Source organism: Parasteatoda tepidariorum, chromosome 2 (genome assembly GCF_043381705.1).
Source record: "Parasteatoda tepidariorum isolate YZ-2023 chromosome 2, CAS_Ptep_4.0, whole genome shotgun sequence".
NCBI classification, from domain to species: Eukaryota; Metazoa; Arthropoda; class Arachnida; order Araneae; family Theridiidae; genus Parasteatoda; species Parasteatoda tepidariorum.
Window position 1 is genome coordinate 99,929,264 of NC_092205.1, and position 6,891 is coordinate 99,936,154.

At 26.2% G+C, this 6,891-nt stretch overlaps 1 long non-coding RNA gene across 1 annotated transcript in view; it reads right to left on the reverse strand.

Annotated features, from left to right (window-relative positions):
* Positions 1-3,546: 3,546 nt before the first annotated feature.
* Positions 3,547-6,891, reverse strand: part of LOC122273619 (uncharacterized) — a 6,611-nt gene continuing 3,266 nt past the window's right edge. Inside the window, exon 2 of the long non-coding RNA XR_011636232.1 lies at positions 3,547-5,661. This is a non-coding gene — a long non-coding RNA (uncharacterized lncRNA). The remainder of the gene's footprint in view (positions 5,662-6,891) is intronic.

Below are 6,891 nucleotides of genomic sequence, written 5' to 3' on the forward strand. Positions count from 1 at the left end.
TAACCCTTGAGATACTCCTTGGATAAAAGATTCTCTTATTTCTTCTACACCAGAGATTGTGACTCAAAGTGAAAAAACCTGAAATTTTATGCGTAAAAACTCGATAACAAGCTATAAACTTAGATACAATTCATATTTAATATAATTTTTTGAACTAAAGATTTATAATTAAATTATCTACCCTTAAAGAATATCACACTTTTATGGTAACTAATTTAAGAAAAACTTAGTTCTTATAAAAATTGGAACATTGGGTTCTAAATTCGTGTGAATATTAATCACGATATCGGATTTAATAACGGGAAAATACAAATCGCAATATTGGATTTTTGAAACTCATAAATACAAATCGGGATGCATTAATTTTAGATCCTGTGAATGTGAATAGCGACATTGGATTTTAAATTTGCGTGAATACAAATCGCGACATTGGATTTTAAATTTGCGTGAATACAAATCGCGATATTGATTTCAAAAATGCGTCACTACAAATTGTGATATTGGATTTTAAAACACATGAACACTAATCGAAATGTACGATTTTTAAATCACGTGAATACGATTCACAATGAGAAACTTTTAAATACGAAAATCGATGTTTGATAATAAAATCACATGGATATGGATCGTGATATTATCAGATTCCGGCATAGTTTCAAATATTTAAAATGACCGACAAACAAAAAAATTAAAATTGCGGAACAATCACATGTATGAGAACATCTCTTTAACACGATTTAGTGAAGGTTTCAAAATTTAAATTGCAGAACTTACTTCAAATTTTAGGTTAATTTCCGGCATAGTTTCTAATAATAAAAATTACCGACTAACCAAAAAAAAATTGCATAACAGTCACCTGTATGAAAACGTCTCATTAACGCGATTTAGTGAAGTTCTCAAAATTTTCATTGTAGAACTTAATTCTCACTTTAAATTTTAAGTTGCAGTGAAAATTTTGTCGGATTAAAAGTTTTTATTCGCGGAGTCAACAAATCAATGGTCTTGAGATACTCAGANATACGCAGAATTCTGCGAAAAAATCACATCCTCTGCTCCTAGACCTGAAGGAATGGTGTAAAAAAAAAAGGGGGGGGGTAAGTTCGGAATACAATCAGCCCAGCAGAGAAATATAAAGAAGGGAGAAAAAATTTTAAATTATTAATAAAATTTTAAAACTGGAACTATGTGAAATTATAAGAGGAGTTATTATAAAGCAATATATATTAGCGACACCTGTGCTAAAAAGAGAAATATAAAGAAGGAGCAGAGAAATATAAAGAAGGGAGAAAAAATTTTAAATTATTAATAAAATTTTAAAATTGGAACTATGGGAAATTATAAGAGGAGTTATTATAAAGCAAATCAACAAATATATTGAGATATTTATATTGAATAAAAAAAAATGCCATGTATCATTGTAAAAAAATAAATACTTAAAGTGCTACACTTGATAAAATTTAAAACTACTAAAATTAGATACTCACAATGATAAAATTAAAATATTTTTAATGAAAAAAAAGATAAAATATTTTATTTGTTTAAATAACTTTACATTTTTTGATTTAATTTATACTTCACATTTTATTTTACTTCATACTTTACTTTATGCTTAGCTTACTTGACGCTTAAACTTTAAACTAGGCTGTGCTTTTTACAATATTTTATTTTGGTGTCTTCTTTACTTTACACTTTATTTTTACTATATTTTACACTTTATTTTTACTATATTTTACACTTTTTTATACTTTCTGCTTTACAAGTTACTGTATAATTCAAGTTTAATTATTCTATATTTTACATGACACACATTTATAAAATTTTTTGCTTTATATTATTCTACATTTTGTTTTATATTTAACACATTATTGCATAATACACGCTTCACTTGAATTTTCGGTTTATCTGCTTTCCACATTTCTTAATGTTTCACACATTACTTTACGCTATACTTTCTACTATGCTTGATAATACTAGATAATTCTGATAGCAGAATTCAAAACTCACTGTGATTTTTGAATCTTGTTATCAGAATTATCAAGTATTGTTGACACATGCATTTTCTTCAAATTAAATTGCAATTGGCTTGAAAAATCAAAAAAGTCAGATTAATTTTATTAAAATCAGATTTTTTTTCATTTAAGCCGGATATTATTTTTTTAATTTTTATTAGATGTCTAGTATGTTTTTAAGGGGTCACAGTACCTTTGCAACAATTCTTTTAAATAAAGGTATAATCATTCATTTTGTGGATGCAGTGACATTTTTAAAATCAGTGACATTTTTAAAAAAAAATCCAAGTGGTTTAAATTATAATTTTTCTTTTTCAATACCTATTCATGTTAAATAATTCCTTGATAACAATGCTTGATATTTCTGATTTATACCGAAATAAATACAATAATGTTATCTTTTTAACATATTAATAACTGGTACATTCATATATTTTAAATGGGCGTTAAGAAGAGATGTTGGTGCATGCAAAAGTCTCATTCAGACATGTATTCTTTAATCCAACATGCTAAGCAGGGCATGTATTAAAATGTTGAAATTTTTGAAGCACTAGGAGATCCTGAATAACACACAAAAATAATGAGTTAGCATTATTTTTAAAAAATATCTATACATTTATGCATATAGACATAAATTTATTAAAGAAAATTATTTAGAGTCAGATAATAATGTCAATTCAGTCATAGTGAAAGGTATCAAATACATATCATCTTTAACTCACTTTTCACTGAAATATTTCCAATTGCCTAGGATCACAAAAAATATAATTAAACAAAAAAAATTCCTAAAGGACTTTTGAAATGAAATCATAAGTTTTTCTGTATTGTTTAGCTTTATTCATTCACAGGGTGCGTAGCCAAATCTTTGAATAAAAAATAAGCACTTTTTAAAAACTTTTTAAGCACTTTACAAAAATTTTCAAGCACTCAAAAAATCCATATTCGATCAATGATATTATTGAAAAACAAAAACTTTTTATGAACAGTTTTAGCATTGAAAAAAATCAAAAAAGATAGGAGCATAAATCGAAACAATCATGACTTTCCCACATCACCGAGTGAATTCAACTTGACCCTGAACTCAGAACAAAAGTACCCTTACCCCCTACGTCAAAAAAGGTGTTAGAAGTAAAATAAAATAAACAAGAATAAAATTAAAATAAATTAAAAAAGAAAACATTTCATAAGGATCTGATATTCTCTATCTAAATTGGAGCACTCGGGTTTCGGTTACAAGTGTGCGCGCATGCGCAAGTCATAACGTGTGTACGACATGAAGTCCGCGTTAATGATTTTGTAGCAAACTCCCCATTTTTCGTGAAATGCATGGGATCCACCAGACATCACTGAAGGGGGAAAAAATTATTCGGAAAAATAGCACTTTTTAAAAACGCAAGCTGAAAAAAGCACCTTTCAAAGCTTTTAAAAACGAAATCTCCAAAAAAGCACCTTTAAGTACTTTTTACAAACGCTACGCACCCTGATTCATATATAGCACAAAATAATCATTTCTTATATTTTAGTATTTATCTTATTCTTTTGAGGTCAAAATGCAGCAAATTTATATTTTGTTCGAAAAAATTCATAAAAAAGGCCAAAAAGAAGCTTTTAAAAAGTAACATGTAATATAACATGAATAAAAATAACATGTAATAATGATAATGTTAATACTTCACTAGTTTTTTTTCTTCTTCTTTATAGAATCAAATTTTTACTTAATCATAATACTTCTTAAGAAATTAGAAATTTTTCTCCACTTCCATAAATTTTCTAGTCTGTAGTTAAATAAACTCAGTAAATATACCTTTTGTCGAAAAATATCCAACATTCTTTTTCTTATCTAGGGAAAAACTATTATTTGGAAAGGAAGTAAAAAGTTTCTTTTAAAACAAAATTTCTTAAAACTTTATGTTAATAAGTAAATCAAAATCAACCAACTACTTTGTGATTCATATGTTTATGCTTATTATCATCTTTTTTAGAGTATAACAAAAGTTTGAAAAAATAATGGACATTAAATATAGCTTAAAAACATAGAAAAAATATTACAAAAATAGAAATTAAATTTTCAAAGCATGAAAATTAATAAAGTCTATTTCAACAAGATATTTTTAAATAATGCAACAACCATTTTTAAACTTTTATCAACATTAATTTTACTAATATAAATCTTTATATCAAGAAGCTGGGAGAAAGCTGTGCACAATTCTTATTAAAATGTAAATTGTGGAAAACACTTTGATTAAAATTTATAAGAAAGTTAATATGAACTAATTTATTTAGGTAATTAATCACAAATTAAAAACTGCCAGTAATTACATGAGCATCAGAATCTAATCAAACAAATGGGATTGATAAATTAGTCACATCAATTATAAGTTAGCTATCAATAATTTTAAAATAAATTTCATTCAACGTATTTTATTTTAATATACAAATTAAATTAACAAAAAAAAAACAATGGTTTTCATTATTGTAATAATTGTAATTTGATTGAGACAATTATCAGTCAAGATCAGTAGACTACTGATGAACTCTGGTCTACTGATGGAACTATATTTTAGAGTGAATATTTTTAATGATACATTCTCTTGTAATTAAATTGTTATTGCAGAAATTGTTATTGTTAGAAATTGATTAACTTGTATTAAAGATTTTAAAATTTTGCAATATGATATACAGATTTAGTTTCTAGCCAAGTTATAGAAATAAGCACCTGTACATTGTTTCTAGATTATATTAATTGAAGTGCGTTTGTGCTTTTATTTTTATTCGTTAATTTGCAAATCACTCCAGTATTCAGCGGTAAATTACGTGCATGTTAACTAAAGACTATAATACTTAAGTAGTTTTATATAGTATTTTAATCCGAGTTTTTATTTAAACCCAAACAGACAACTCTCAATATAAGGACTCTTGCTGACTTAAACAGAGCACTTAAATTATAGTATACTGAGGTAACATATATAAAATAAAGGCTCTAAAAATTTAATTGTTAATAATTCTTGACAGGTAGATAAATTTTTTTCTGTAATTTAAAAAATAGATAAAATACTTCTCTTAAAATACTTCTTTTAAGAATGAAAACATTTAATTTCAAATGCTATTATGGAAAGTTTCAAGGAACCAGGTGTGCCAAAAATTACGTATTATTTGAAAAGTTAAGCAAAGAATGATGAATATTTACAAAAAAATATTTCTTGTTAAATTTCAAAATTAGATACGAAGATTGTCAGCAGATGGAATCTATGGCTACAAACACCATTGTTACAACTAAAAAAGTATTTGCAAGAATGTCATGTCTAAATTAATGTCCTTAAACTTGGCCAGGTTTTGCTGCATACGGTAGTCATTTAGAAAAATTTCCGATATGTCCAGCAAGACTTTAGATGGTTCACAATGCTGAATTAGTTGCATGATTCCTTTAGTATCAGCATGTGCACTGAACAACATATACTACACAGAAATTTTAACCTCTACCTATTTAAAATACTCATATCATGAACAGAACTTCAGATCATAAATTTATTAAAACTAATAACTAAGTTAATAACTAACTTATAATCTGGCGATTTTCAAATTCAATTTTCTTGGCACCGCTAATGACTTTATGACCAATCGTTCCAGATACACAATAACCTGGCTCAATTAACTATAAAAAAAATATGATCAAAATTAATTTAAACAAACATTTTTAACATATACATGATTTCTAAAAAGTAACTTAAAATAAAGTGGCCCCTCACTTACCCACAAGGAAAAGGTTCATCGTATTAAAATGCATTTTTGCCAATTTATGCTCTTTGCAAGATCGATTTTCTTAAGTGGTAAGAAATGAGGGTTGAAAAATCACTTAAAAACTTAGTTATGGTTACAATTATTCGAAATTAAGTTTAGGAATTACAAAGAAATAGTGTAGGGAACCACTGCTGAACTAGATTTGCCATCACTTTAAATATATTGCCATCACTTTAAATATAAAAATTATAAAAATATAAAATTTAATCTAAAAAGATTTTTTAAATTCCTTAATTCAAGCTAATAGATTTTGAGACAACCAGTAGATATTTTAACCTGCCTAAAACCTCACATCTTTTTTTCAAGTCACTTAAAAACTTGCCTTATTATAAATGTAATTATCATTGTATTTATCATTTTACTCTAGTGTAACTATCTTTTTAATCAAGAATTGATTTCATTCTCAATGATAAAAGTATCTACAAGTGTCACAGATGAAACAAAGCTATTTGTTCAAAGCACTCTTGAGTAGGAAAATATTGACAAAGCTCTTTGGCTTTTACTGCATTTCTGAAAGTTTATACAGACAGACCTGTTTATATTGAATCTTGCGTGAAAAGCAAAAAATTTGAAATAAAGAGGTTTTCAATTAAACAGGTACTTTAAAAAATATAATTTAATTAAGAAATTTGATTATAAGTGCCTTAATTGTTTTTAGTAGAAATATATAGGCATTTCTGTACATTAATTATACCACATATATTTATTTACATAAAAAATTTTAACATACCTTTAACACTGAAAATAATCTTTTTAAAGATTTTTGACGTCTAACCTTCTTTGTTTGTTATGTTGTTTGAGCATTTGTGCTTGATTATTAGAAATTCGAGAAACAGAGGTTTTGAAAGAAAACATTAAAAATTTTGAGATATAGAGGTTTAAGATAAATAGCTTTAGCTCTAATAATAAAGGTCTTAGTTCAAGATTGAAGTTAATTTGACATGTTAAAGTTGAAAAAACATGAAAAAATTAACATGTACAGTACAGAACCCGTTATCCGGAAATCAGAAAACCGGAAAACCAAAAAACCGGAACGAAATTCGATAAATTTTCCCGCCATTTTTAAAAAAAAAATTTTTTTTTT